The sequence below is a fragment of the Canis aureus genome, chromosome 6 (genome assembly GCF_053574225.1).
Source record: "Canis aureus isolate CA01 chromosome 6, VMU_Caureus_v.1.0, whole genome shotgun sequence".
NCBI classification, from domain to species: Eukaryota; Metazoa; Chordata; class Mammalia; order Carnivora; family Canidae; genus Canis; species Canis aureus.
Window position 1 is genome coordinate 49,472,893 of NC_135616.1, and position 13,999 is coordinate 49,486,891.

Below are 13,999 nucleotides of genomic sequence, written 5' to 3' on the forward strand. Positions count from 1 at the left end.
AGAGAGAGAGAGAGAGGCAGAGACAGAAGCAGGCTCCATGCAAGGAGCCTGACATGGGACTCAATCCCGGGTCTCCAGGATCACACACTGGGCTGAAGGCAGCAGTAAACCGCTGAGCCACTGGAGCTGCCCAAGTAAAATATTTAAAAAAAACATATTTAAGGAGCTTGAAAGTAGGCTTCAAAACCATTTTTGAAGCCTGACCTGTTTATTACTGATAGTGTTTTGTTTTAATTAATATAAATTACTTTTTATATTAATTTACATTATTAATTTTACTATTAAAATTATGTTAAAATGTTATAATGTAAATATATTAATTATATTACATATATTGATTATATTGTTAATTTATTTTTATTAACTTATATTAAATTAATCCCAGTTTTCTTGAGGTATAATTGACATACAATACATAAAAGTTTGTATACAACATATATTGCAAATTGATTACCACAATAAGTTTAGGTAACATCCATTGCCTCATATAGTCACAAATTTTTTTCACTGAGATCCTTCAAGCACTACACTAGCAGATGGTTCTGTAGTGGTGATTAAAACAGTCTTGTTCCCTATCCTCCAGGAATTTACAGCGTAAAGGATGAAGTAAGACAAACCTTAAACAAGTCAACATACTATGTAATTACAAACTATGATCATTACAAAGACATTAAAAACAGGTGCTCTAAGAATGAGACTAATGAGACTTTAAAGTGGGTTTATTTATACTTCACCTTAGGGAAGTCATCTGCAAGGGCTGGCATTCATGATGAGAAATAGAGGTTGAGAAGGTTTCAAACAAGCAAAATGTGTAAGAAAAGTATTTGGGCAGAGGAAAAAGTGTGAATCAAGTTTTAAAAACCAAGTAATTGGGACGCCTGGGTGGCTCAGCGGTTGAGCATCTGCTTTTGGCTCAGGTCGTGACCCCAGAGTCCAGGGATCAAGTCCCACATCGGGGTCCCCACAGGGAGCCTGCTTCTCCCCCTGCCTATATCTCTGCCTCTCTCTGTGTGTCTTTAATGAATAAATTAAAATCTTTAAAAAAACAAACAAGTAGTTTAGTTCTATGCCTCAGAATCTATGACCTTACTTTCACAGCATCTAAGTTCCTGGGAAGTCTCTTAATATTTTGTATTTCTGCTTATCACCTATTTTCATCATAACAGAATGAAGTATTAATTATCTATCTTTTAAGAACTATCTGATCCTTACAATTATTTATGTAACTAGAGTATGAACCAAGCAATGATATGGACTGGGGGAACCATGATTAATAGAATCACCTTAGGAGCACTTTCAAACTGAACAGGTGAGCATCTCCTCCCCTGATCCCACCTTCCCTCCATGATTCTGATAGTTATCAAGCCTATGTCATTTTTCTCTCCTTAAAATCACTGGGAAAGACCTGTTTTAACTATCTCCTACTTTATCGCCATTTGACCACAATAAATTAAATTCCACCTCCTTTTTTTAAAGCTCCCTGGTTAAAGCAGCTTGTTATTGTATAGGAAGAATTGGCCTTAGATCAAGTGGGTTCAAATCTTGATTACCATTTGGCCTGGGTATTTGGGGCAAATAATCTCTCTGAGGTTTGATTTCTCTAATTATAAAATAAATATAAGAGTAGCTACTTTATAAGATTATTACAAGGATTTAATTGACCATGTATACAAATGGCCAAGCACATAATAGGTGCTCAATAAATGTTGAACAAAGGAAATAAGAGCCAGTTATGTAATCCCCAAATTTCCAGACCTCTTACAGCTGAGAAATCCTAGAAATACAAAAAGGCAAAAATTTTAATTCACCAAGGATGAGAAAGCCTGCCAGGCATGAGGAGCTGGATGTTCTCAAATTCTATTAGGTGTTCTGAACTATTGCTTTCCTGCCAACAAAGATCCTATACTTATGCTACTCTCAGATGTGTGCCAAGGGGTGAGTGTTTTTCTGTTGGTCTAGAGCTTTCCTGCCTCTAAATGCTAGATTTTATCTACCACAGCTGTGGAGATGTAGTCCATAGAAAATGAACCTGGAGCCAGTTACTCAGGCCTCCCAACCAGAAGATTCAGACTGAGCTGAACTTTGAGTCCTCTTCAAGGGAAAGAACATTGACTCAAGAATTCCCAACTATAATGAAAGATATGAATCTGCCCTGGTACCCTAGATCTGACTACATCTGGCAGATTTGTGAGTACATTTTCTGAGCTAGAATACATTTTCATGATCTAAGAGTAAAAATTAATATTTTAGAAAACAGATAAACAAAATGTGGTATATTCATAACAATGGAATACTGTTTACCAATAATAAGTTAGGAAGTACTGATCATGTTAGCATATGGATGAACCTCAAAAGCATTACACAAGGGATGAATATGTTACACTAAGTGAAAAAGCCAGAGAGAAAAATGGCCACATCTTTTATAAGAAATGTCCAGAAAAGGCAATTCTATAGAGAAAGATAATACACAAGTGGTTGCCTGGAGCTGATGCAGGAATGGGTACTGATTATAAATGGGCATGGGTTTCATTTGAGGATAGGGTAGAAACACTCAAAATATATCATGGTGATAGTTATACATTTCTGTAAATACACTAAGATGTCATGGAATTAAAACAGGTGAATTTATCATATGTAAATTATACCTCCACAAAACCATTAATAAAAAACTAATTTAAAAAGTGAATGATGGAAAAAAAAAGTAATGGGAGCATCTGGGTGGTTCAATGGTTGAGCATCTGCCTTTGGCTCAGAGGCCCTAAGATCAAGGCCCGCATCAGGTTCCCCATAAGGAGCCTGCTTCTCTCTCTGCCTGTGTTTCTGCCTTTCGCTTTGTGTCTCTCATGAATAAATAAATAAAATATTTTAAAAAGTAAGAATAAATTAAAAAATAAAAAGTGAATGGTTTTCACTTTGGGCCTCAGCTTAGAGGCAATGATTTCCTGACAAGAAATGGCTTAGGTTCTATTGCTCTGCAGTGTTGGCCTGGGTGCCTAAATTTGACTCACATCTCAGATCCTAGGTTCTATTGCTCTGCAGTGTTGGCCTGGGTGCCCAAATTTGACTCACGTCTCAGATCCAAAAGGAATTACAAGTGAGTTCCAGAGATGAATGTTCCAAATCATAAGGGTTGGGGCTGCTAAGGAATGGCTCTCACTAGATAAGCTTAGTAAAGAAGAGAACTCTAGTTTGGTTTGTCATGTATTATTGATAGTAACAGGTCAGCTGGCATACACATTATGAATTTGATATTGCCAATCCCCAAATACTGTAATGTTTCCTTTTAGTGATAAAAGAGCAAAAGAGAATAAAACATATTTTAAAGTGCTATACTGCAAGATGGGCTGAAAATCTATTAGTCACTAGTGGGAGTGACAGAGACCATCAAATACCTGGATCTCCAGCAAGGAAACTCTTTTGAATCAATCTTTTAACTCCTTTCTTCATTGATTTGAGATGTTAATCATAGAAGGGAAAGAATAGGAGTATGGAACACTAAATTCAAGCCCAAGTTTTTTTTCCAATCCTCAAATTAATATTCAATAATGATTAATTATTATTGCTTCATATAGGTATAAACAACTTCAATTAGGGAACTTGTAGCTTAGCTGCAAGGAAACAATATTCACTCACAGTCCAGGTAAGAAGATTTTCTTTCAAGGACATGATAGGCATTTGCATGGACTTCAAAGAACTTGAAACGAAGAACACTGAACCATATACAGAGACTTAAAAGTCATCACACAGCTACTTTATCTGTCTTCCTGGACTTTCTTGCCTCTATTGCTCTCCATGTATCTACAATTTCCTATCTTTTCTGTTTACTATACAGCATGTATGTGACCTAAAATGACTGAGCAAGGCCAGGATCCATATAATCCTACAGTTCAAGTACTAAGCAATGTTTGACTCATCACAACTAAAGTCTGTTCCACCAATGAGGAGCATCTATCCTGATCCAACCCGCTCAGGCCAGGAAAGAAGAGTCACAAGGTCTGTCATGGTTACATAGACTCACTATGGTAGGCAGCATGATGGCCCCCAAAGATGTACATTATAATTCCCAGAATGTGTAAATATGTTGCATGGAGAGGAGGAATTATGGCTGTAAAAGGAATTAAACTGATAGATGAAAAAAAAAAAAACTGATAGATGTCCTTGAGATGAGCAGATTATCCTGGATTATCCTGGAGGGCCCAATGCAATCACAAGTGTTTATATAAGGAAAGAGGGGAACAGGAGAGTCAGCATCAGGTGAAGAGATATGAAGACAGAAGCATCAGCCAAAGTCATATGAGGAAAGGGCCCACGCCAAGGAATGCAAATGGCCTCTAGAAGCTGGCAAAGGCAAGGACACGAATTCTTTCCTAGAGCCTCCAGAAGGAACATTCCTGCTGACACATTGATTTTAGAACTGCCGACTTCCAGTATTATATGTTAATACATTGCCATTATTTTAGGCCACTAAGATTTGTGGTAATTTGTTATAGCAGCATTAGAAAACTAATGCGGTGTTTAAAAAAGTGAATCTCCATGTTTCATGGATTACTCTCAGGAGAATTTAAAAGTAAGCCTTCAGGCCTTACTCATTAGAAAATTTTACTTTTATAAATACAGAGACAAGCATTATTAATAGACTATTAGGAAAAGGTGTTACTCATCTAGTCCTCCTGTGCTGGGTAGCAGAATCTGGATTGCAACTATTAATTTGGAGCACAGCTGCTTCAGACATCTGTATAGAATCACACATAAAATGGTTCTTCAATTTAGAACATTAAAATTATTATAAAGATTGATTGATACTACATTAGCCACACTAAATAAGAGCCATAACTAGTTTATTTAACAATTAACTTAAAGAATAAATAATACATAGGCTTTAAAGTTAGCTTCGAATTTTGTCCTTGTTGCTTTCTATTTTTTAATTTAAATATGTTAGTTGGGACACCTGGGTGGCTCAGTGGATAAGCATCTGCCTTCAGCTCAGGGCATGATCCCGGGATCTGGGATTGAGTCCCACATCGGGCTCCTTGCGGGGAGCCTGCTTCTCCTTCTGTGTCTCTCATGAATAAATAAATTCTTTTTAAATCTTAAAAATAAATAGATAGATAGATAGATAGATAGATAGATAGATAGATAGATAGATAGATAGATATGTTAGTTAACATATAGTATAGTAGTGGTTTCAGGAGTAGAATTTGATGATTCATCACACGTAACACCCAGTGCTCATCCCAAATGAGCCTTCTTAATGCCCATCACCATTTAGCCCATCCCACCACCTACCTACTCTCCAGCCAGCCTCAATTTGTCCTCTACATTTAAGATCTCTTATGGTTTGCTTCTTTCTGTTATCTGTTATCTTACGTTATTTTTCTTTCCCCTCCCCTATGTTCATCTGTTTTGCTTCTTAAATTCCACATGTGAGTGAAATCATATGGTATTTGTCTTTGACTGACTTATTTCACTTAGCATAATGTCTTCTAGTTTCACCCACATCATTGCAAATGGAAAGATTTCATTTTTGATGACTAATATTCCATTGTGTATATATCCCATCTCTTCATCCATTCATCTGTCAATGGACATCTGGGATCTTTCCAGGTGTTGGCTATTGTGGATATTGCTGCTATCAACATTAGGATGCATGCACCCTTTTGAATCACTATGTTTGTATCCTTCGGGTAAATACCTAGAAGTGCAATTGCTGGGTTCTAGGGTAGTTCTATTTTTATCTTTTTGAGGAACCTCCATACAGGTCTCCAGAGTGACAGCACCAGTTTGCATTCCCATAAACACTGTAAAATGGTTCCCCTTTCTCCACATCATTGCCAACATCTGCTGTTTCCTGAGTTGTTAACTTTAGCCATTGTGACAGATGCGAGGTGGTATCTCATTGTGGTTTTGATTTGTATTTCCCTGATGATGCATGATGTTGAGCATATTTTCATGTATCTGTTAGCCATCTGGATGTCTTTTCTGGAAAAGTGTCTATTCATGTCTTCTGCTCATTTCTTATTTATTTACTTATATTAAACTTATTTAACATATAATGTATTATTCATTTCAGGGGTGGGGTTTAGTGATTCATCAGTTGCATATAACACCCAGTGTTCATTACATCAAGTGCCCTCCTTAATGCCTGTCACCCAATTATCCCATCCTCTCACCCTTCCCCCTTCCAGCAACCCTCAGATTTGTCCTATAGTTAAGAGTCTGTTATGGTGTGCCTCCCTATCTTTTTTTTTTAAGATTTTATTTATTTATTCATGAGAGACACAGAGAGAGAGAGGCAGAGCCATAGACAGAGGGAGAAGCAGGCTCCATGCTGGGAGCCTGATGTGGGACTTGATCCCGGGACTCCAGGATCATGCCCTGAGCCGAAGCCAGATGCTTAACCGCTGAGCCACCCACGCATCCCTGCCTCCCTGTTTTTATCTTATTTCCTTTTTCCTTCTTTTCCTCTATGTCTATCTATTTTATTAAATTCCACATATGAATGAAATCATATGATATTTTTCTTTCTCTTGATTGACTTATTTCACTTCTGTCATTTCTTAACTGGATTATTTGTTTTGGGGGTGTTAAGATTGGTAAGTTCTTTATAGCTTTTGTATACTAACCCTTATTGGATATGTCATTTGCAAATATCTTCTCTCATTCTGTCAGTTACTTTTTAGTTTCATTGATTATTTCCTTCACTGTGCACAAGCTTTCTATTTTGAGGAAGTCTCAATAGTTCATTTTTGCTTGTTTCCCTTGCTTGCTTCCAATTCTTTATTAAAAATGTAGTCTGCTTGAATCCTGCTGTCTTTGGTTTTAATCTCCCCATATATGGTGATAACCAGTTTTTCTCTGCCCTCAGTCTAACTATAATACATCCCCAACTCCCTATTTCATATTTCCTTAGGTTGACTCAAAGATATTCCACATCCAACATTCCCAAATAATTCACCAACTTACCCCACCCTGACCCACATGCCCTAATATTACTTTTTCCCTCATCAATGAGGTTGTCAGAGAAATCAGAAAGTGATTCTAAGTGCTTTTTCTGGAGTGTTCTTAAAATTGTATGTATTCAAATCTGCTCTCCTCCTTGCCACAGCCACACAATCTCAAAAACTTTAGCTTCTCTCTCAGGACCACTGTCACAGCTTCCTAAGTAATCTACCTCAAGGCATATAAACTTCAATTCATTCCAAGTGGACCACAGAAAAAATTCTAACATATAAATCTAATCACTTTACATTCTTGTGTAAAATCCATCCATTACTTTACGTTACACGAAACGATCTGATCACTACCACTTCAGTTTCATTCTATAGCTGTATATATGATTGCTTCTCTAGCATCATAGAAGAGTACCCAGTTTCCATTTAGAAATCCATGGGTGGGAAGCTGATGCCACCCACCCTTACCCCATAGCTAGTATGTGTGACTTAATACAGAAATACTATTTCAAGACTGTGCATGTAGGGCAGCCCTGATGGCGCAGCGGTTTAGTGCCTCCTGCAACCTGCGGTGTGATCCTGGAGACTTGGGATCAAGTCCCACGTCGGGTTTCCTGCATGGAGCCTGCTTCTCCCTCTGCCTCTCTCTCTCTCTCTGTGTGTCTCAATAAATAAGTGAAATCTTTTTTTAAAAATATGTGCGTATAAGGAGCACCTGGGTGGCTGAATGGTTGAGCGTCTGCTTTTGGCTCAAGTCGTGATCCTGGAGTCCTAGGATCAATTCCTGCATCAGGTTCCTCACAGGAACCTGCTTCCCCCTCTGCCCCTCTCTCTGTGTCTCTCATGAATGAATAAATAAAATATTAAAAAAATAATGTGCATATAACCTCTGGTAGTTCAAATCATGGATATAGAATTTCATGCACAAAGGCTCTGGGTAGGGTGGTAGATGGATAAACGGCCTGGAATACTAGAGGTCAATTTAGCACCATGAGGAAAGCCCACTAAGGACAATATAGCCTCTGCAGGGCAAGTGTGTGTCCTAGGGTAATAACATGAGCATTGCATGAAATTATTCCTGAAGGCTATATTATTTTGGAAATTTTCAGTTATGTGAGTAAATAAACTCATTTCATTATTTAATGTATTTAAATTGAGATTTATATAAGTAGGTACTCTTTTCATTAATTGAAAGACCCAATATTATTAAGGTGTCAATTCTTCCTAATCAGATCTATACATTCAGCAGTCCTAATCAAAATCCCAGCAATGTATTTTGTGGATATTGACAAATTAACTCTAAAGTTTTTATGAAAGGCAAAAAATGTATTATAAATCACAGTAATTGGGAATCCCTGGGTGGCTCAGCGGTTTAGCGCCTGCCTTTGGCCCAGGGCGCGATCCTGGAGTCCCGGGATTGAGTCCTGCGTCGGGCTTCTGCATGGAGCCTGCTTCTCCCCCTGCCTGTGTCTCTGCCTCTCTCTCTCTCCCTATGTCTATCATGAATAAATAAATAAAATCTTTTAAAAAATAAAAAATAAATCACAGTAATTAAGACAGTGTGGTATTGGGACGCCTGGGTGGCTCAGCCAAAGGCAGACGCTCAACCATTCAGCCACCCAGGTGCTCATTACATGCAGACGCCTTTGGCTCAGGATCTGATCCTGGAGTTCCAGGATGAAGTCCGGCATCAGGCTTCTGCAGGGAGCCTACGTTTCCCTCTACCTGTATCTCTGCTTCTCTCTCTCTATGTCTCTCATGAATAAATAAATGAATACATCTTAAAAAAAAAAAAAAAAAAAAAAAAAAAAAAGACAATGTGGTATTGCTAAAAGAATAGGGAAGCCTGGGTGGCTCAGTGATTGGACGTCTGCCTTTGGCTCAGGAAGTGATCCCCGATTCCCAGGATTCAGATCAAGTCCCACATCAAGCTCCTTGCATGGAGCCTGCTCCTCTGCGTGTGTCTCTGCGTCTCTTTCTGTGTCTCTCATGAATAAATAAATAAAAACTTAAGGAAAAAAAATAGACAGATAGAAAAATACAACAGAAAAGAGAGCCCAGGACAGCCCGGGTGGCTTAGCAGTTTAGCACCACCTTCGGCCTGGGGTGTGATCCTAGAGACCCGGGATCGAGTCCCACATCAGGCTCCCTGCATGGAGCCTGCTTTCTCCCTCTGCCTGTTTCTGTGCCTCTCTCTCTCTTTCTCTCTTTCTCTAATGAATAAATAAATAAAATCTTTAAAAAAGAAAGAAAGAAGAAAGAAAGAAAGAAAGAAAGAAAGAAAGAAAGAAAGAAAGAAAGAAAAGAGACCCCAGAAATAGATCCACATAAATACAGGCAATCGATCTTTGACAACAAACAAAGGTAATTCAATGGAGAAAAGAGAATCTTTTCAACAAACGCTACTGGAACAATTGGACTTTTGGATGCAAAACAAAACAAAACAAAAAACAAAAAAATGTATACATAGAACTTAAACCTGTAAAGAGAGACTTCTGGAGAAGATAGTGGACTAGGATGATCATAGGTTCATCTCATCCCATATACACCTAGATAACACTGACATCAGTGCAACTAACCCAGAAAATGACCCAAAGACTAACAGAACAAACTGTCCACAGTTAAATATCCAGAGGAGGCTACATAAAAAATGATAGGAAAGGGGGCACCTGGGTGGCTCAGTGGTTAAGCATCTGCCTTTGGCTCAGGTCATTATCCCCAGATCCTAGGTTTGAGTCCTGAATCCTGCTCCCTGCAGGGAGCCTGCTTCTTCCTCTGCCTATAGCTCTGTCTCTCTCTGTGTGTCTCTCATGAATAAGTAAATAAAATCTTTAAAAAAAAATTTTCAGATCTAGGGAAGGAAATAGATCTCCAAATCCCAAAGACACAAAGAACTCCCATCAAAATCAACAAGAGGAGAGCCACACCAAGACAGACTGTAATGAAACTGCAAATTTTAGTGATAAACACAAAATCTTTTTTTATAATTTATTTAAATTCAATTTTCCAACGTATGGTACAACACCCAGTGCTCATTACATCATGTGCCCTCCTTAATCCTATCACCCAGTTACCCCATTACCCCACCCACCTCCCCTTCTACAACCCTTTGTTTCCCAGAGTTAGGAATCTCTCATGGTTTGTCTTCCCCTCTAATTGTTCCCCACTCAGTTTCCCTCCTTTCTCTGATGGGCACTTTCACTATTTCTTATACTCCACATATACCTAAAACCGTATGATAACTATCTTATTTCACTCACCATAATAACCTCCAGTTCCATCCACATCGATGGAAATGGTAAGTATAAATCCTTTCTGATGGCTGAATACTATTCCATTGTGTATATATACCACATCTTCTTTCTCCATTCATCTATTGAAAGACATCATGGCTCCTTCCACAGTTTGGCTATTGTGGACATTGCTGCTATGAACATTGGGGTGCAAGTGTCCCATCATTTCACTACATCTGTATCTTTGGGGTAAATACCCGGGAGTGCAATTGCTGGGTCATAGGTAGCTCTATTTTTAACGTCTTGAGGAACCTCCACACTGTTTTCCAGAGTGGCTGTACCAGCTTGCATTCCCACCAACAGTGCCAGAGGGTTCCCCTTTCTCCACATCCTCTCCCACATTTGTTGTTTCCTGTGTTGTTAATTTTAGCCATTCTCACTGGTGTAAGGTGGTATCTCATGGTGGTTTTGATTTGTATTTTCCTGATGGCAAGTGACAAGGAGCATTTTTCCATGTGCCTGTAGGCCATGTGTATCTTTTCTTTGGAGAAATATCCATTCATGTCTTCTGCCTATTTCATGACTGGATTGTTTGTTTCTTGGGTGTTGAGTTTGAGAAGTTCTTTATACATCTTGGATACTAGCCCTTTATGTGATGGTATATCATTTGCAAATATCTTCTCCCATTCTGTCGGTTGTCTTTTAGTTTTGTTGACTGTTTCCTTTGGTGTGCAGAAGCTTTTTATCTTGATGAAGTCCCAATAGTTCATTTTTGCTTTTGTTTCCCTTACCCTCATAGATGTGTCTTGCAAGAAGTAGCTGTGGACAGGATCAAAAAGGTTGTTGCCTGTGTTCTCCTCTAGGATTTTGATGGATTCTTGTCTCACATTTAGAACTTTCAACCGTTTTGAATTTATCTTTGTGTATGGTAAGAAAATGGTCCAATTTCAGTTATCTGCGTGTGGCTGTTCAATTTTCCTGACACCATTTATTGAAGAGACTGTCAGTTTTCACTGGAGATTCTTTCCTGCTTTGTCAAAGATGGGTTGACCATAGAGTTGAGGGTCCATTTCTGGATTCTCTATTCTGTGCCAATGATCTATGTGTCTGTTTTTGTGACAGTACCATACTGTCTTGATAATCACAGCTTTATAGTGTAGCTTGAAGTCAGGCATTGTGATCCCCCCAGCTTTGGTTTTCTTTTTCCACATTCTTCTGGCTATTTGGGATCTTTTCTGGTTCCATACAAATCTTAGGATTATTTGTTCCAGTTCTGTGAAAAACGTTGATGGTATTTTGATAGGCATTGTACTGAATGTGTAGATTGCCCTGGGTAGCGTAGACATTTTCACAATATTTATTCTTCCAATCCATGTGTGTGGAATGTTTTTCCATCTTTTTATGTCTTCCACAATGTCTTTCATAAGTGTTCTGTAGTTTTTAGAGTATAGATCCTTTACCTCCTTGGTTAGGATTATTCCTCGGTATCTTATGGTTTTGGGCATAATTGTAAATGGCATTGATTCCTTAATTTCTCTTTCTTCAATCTCATTGTTAGTGTATAGAAATACAAATTTCTTTGCATTGATTCCGTATCCTGCCATGTTGTTAAATTCCTGTATGAGTTCTAGCAATTTGGGAGTGGATTCTTTTGGGTCTTCTTCTTCTTCCTTTTTTTTTTTTTTTTTCAAGATTTTGTTTATTCATTCATGAGAAACATAGGCAGAGGGAGAAGCAGGCTCCCTCTGGGGAGCCCGATGCAGGACTCAATCCCTGGAACCCAGGATCATGACATGAGCCAAAGGCAAACACTCAACCAGTGTACCACCCAGGTCCCCCTCTTCTGGGTCTTGTATATACAGTATCATGTCATCTGAGAAGAGAGAGAGTTTGACTTCTTCTTTGCCAATTCGAATGCCTTTATTTCTTTTGTTGTCTGATTGCTGAGGCTAGGCCTATTCTATTACTATGTTGAATAACAGTGGTGAGAGTAGACACCTGTCATGTTCCTGATCTTAGGGGAAAGGCTCTCCATTTTTCCCCATTGAGAATCATATTCACTGTGGGCTTTTCATAAATGGCTTTTAAGATATGTAGAATGTTCCTTCTATCCCCACACTTAGAAGATTTTTAATCAAGAATGGATGCTGTATTTTGTCAATGCTTTCTCTGCATCTATTGAGAAGATCATATGGTTCCTGTCTCTTCTTTTATTGATGTGATCTATCACGTTGATTGTTTTACAAATGTTGAACCACCCTTGCATCCCAGGGATAAATCCCACTTCGTTGTGATGAATAATCCTCTTAATGTATTGTTGGATTTTATTGGCTAGGATCCGGTGAAAATTTTTGCATCTGTGTTCATCAGAGATATTGGTCTGTAATTTTCCTTTTTAGTGGAGTCTTTGTCTGGTTTTGGGACCACTGCAATGCTGACCTCATAGAATGAGTTTAGAAGTATTCCTTCCATTTCTATTCTTTGAAATATCTTTAGTATAAATGGTATTGTTTCTTCTTTAAATGTTTGGTAGAATTCCACTGGGAAGCCATCTGGCCCTGGACTTTTGTTTCTTAGGAGGTTTTTATGACTACTTCAATTTCCTCACTGGTTATGGTCTGTTCAGGTTTTCTATGTATTCCTGTTTCAGTTTTGGTAGTTTGTAGGCTTCAAGGAATGCATCCATTTCTTCCAGATTGCCTAATTTGTTGCCGTATGGTTGCTCATAATACATTCTTAAAATTGTTTGTATTTCCTTGGTACTGGTTGTGATCTCTCCTCTTTCATTCATGATTTTATTAATTTGAATCTTGTCTCTTTTCTTTAACATGTTTGGCTAGTGGTTTATCTATCTCATTAATTCTTTCACAGAAGTAGCTTCTGATTTTACTGATCTGTTCTACAGTACTTCTGGTCTCTATTTCATTGAGTTCTGCTCTAATCTTTTTTTTTAATATTTATTTATTTACTTATTCATGAGAGACACACAGAAAGAGGCAGAGACACAGGCAGAGGAGAAGAAGGCTCCCTGTGGGAGCCCAATGTGGTACTCAATCCCAGAACTCCAGGATCATGCCCTGAGTGGAAGGCAGATGCTCAACCACCTAGCCACCCAGGCACCCCTGCTCTAATCTTCATTATTTCTCTTCTCCTGCTTGGTTTAGGCTTTACTTACTGTTTTTTCTCCAGCTCCTTTATGTGTAAAGTTAGCTTGTATATTTGAGATTTTTTTGCAATTTTTCAAGAGAGGCTTGTATTGAGATGTGTTTCCCTCTTGGTCCACCTTTGCTGTATCCCAAAGATATTTTTTTTAATTTTTTTTATTTTATTTTACTTATTAATGATAGGCACACAGTGAGAGAGAGAGAGGGGCAGAGACACAGACAGAGGGAGAAGCAGGCTCCATGCACCGGGAGCCCGATGTGGGATTCAATCCCCGGTCTCCAGGATCGCACCCTGGGCCAAAGGCAGGCTCTAAACTGCTGCGCCACCCAGGGATCCCTGCTGCGCCACCCAGGGATCCCCCAAAGATTTTGAACAGTTGTGCGTTCATTTTCTTTAGTTTCTATGAATCTTTTTAATCCTTCTCTAATTTCCTGGTTGACCCATTGATCTTTAGTAGGATGCTCTTTAACCTCCAAGTGTTTGAGTTCCATCCAAATTTCTTCTTGTGATTGAATTCTAGTTTCAAAGCACTGTGGTCTGAAAATATGCAGGGAATAATCCCAATGTTTTGGTATTGGTTGAGACCTGATTTGCGACCCAGTATGTGGTCTATTCTGGAGAGAGTTGCATATGCACTTGAGAAGAATGTGT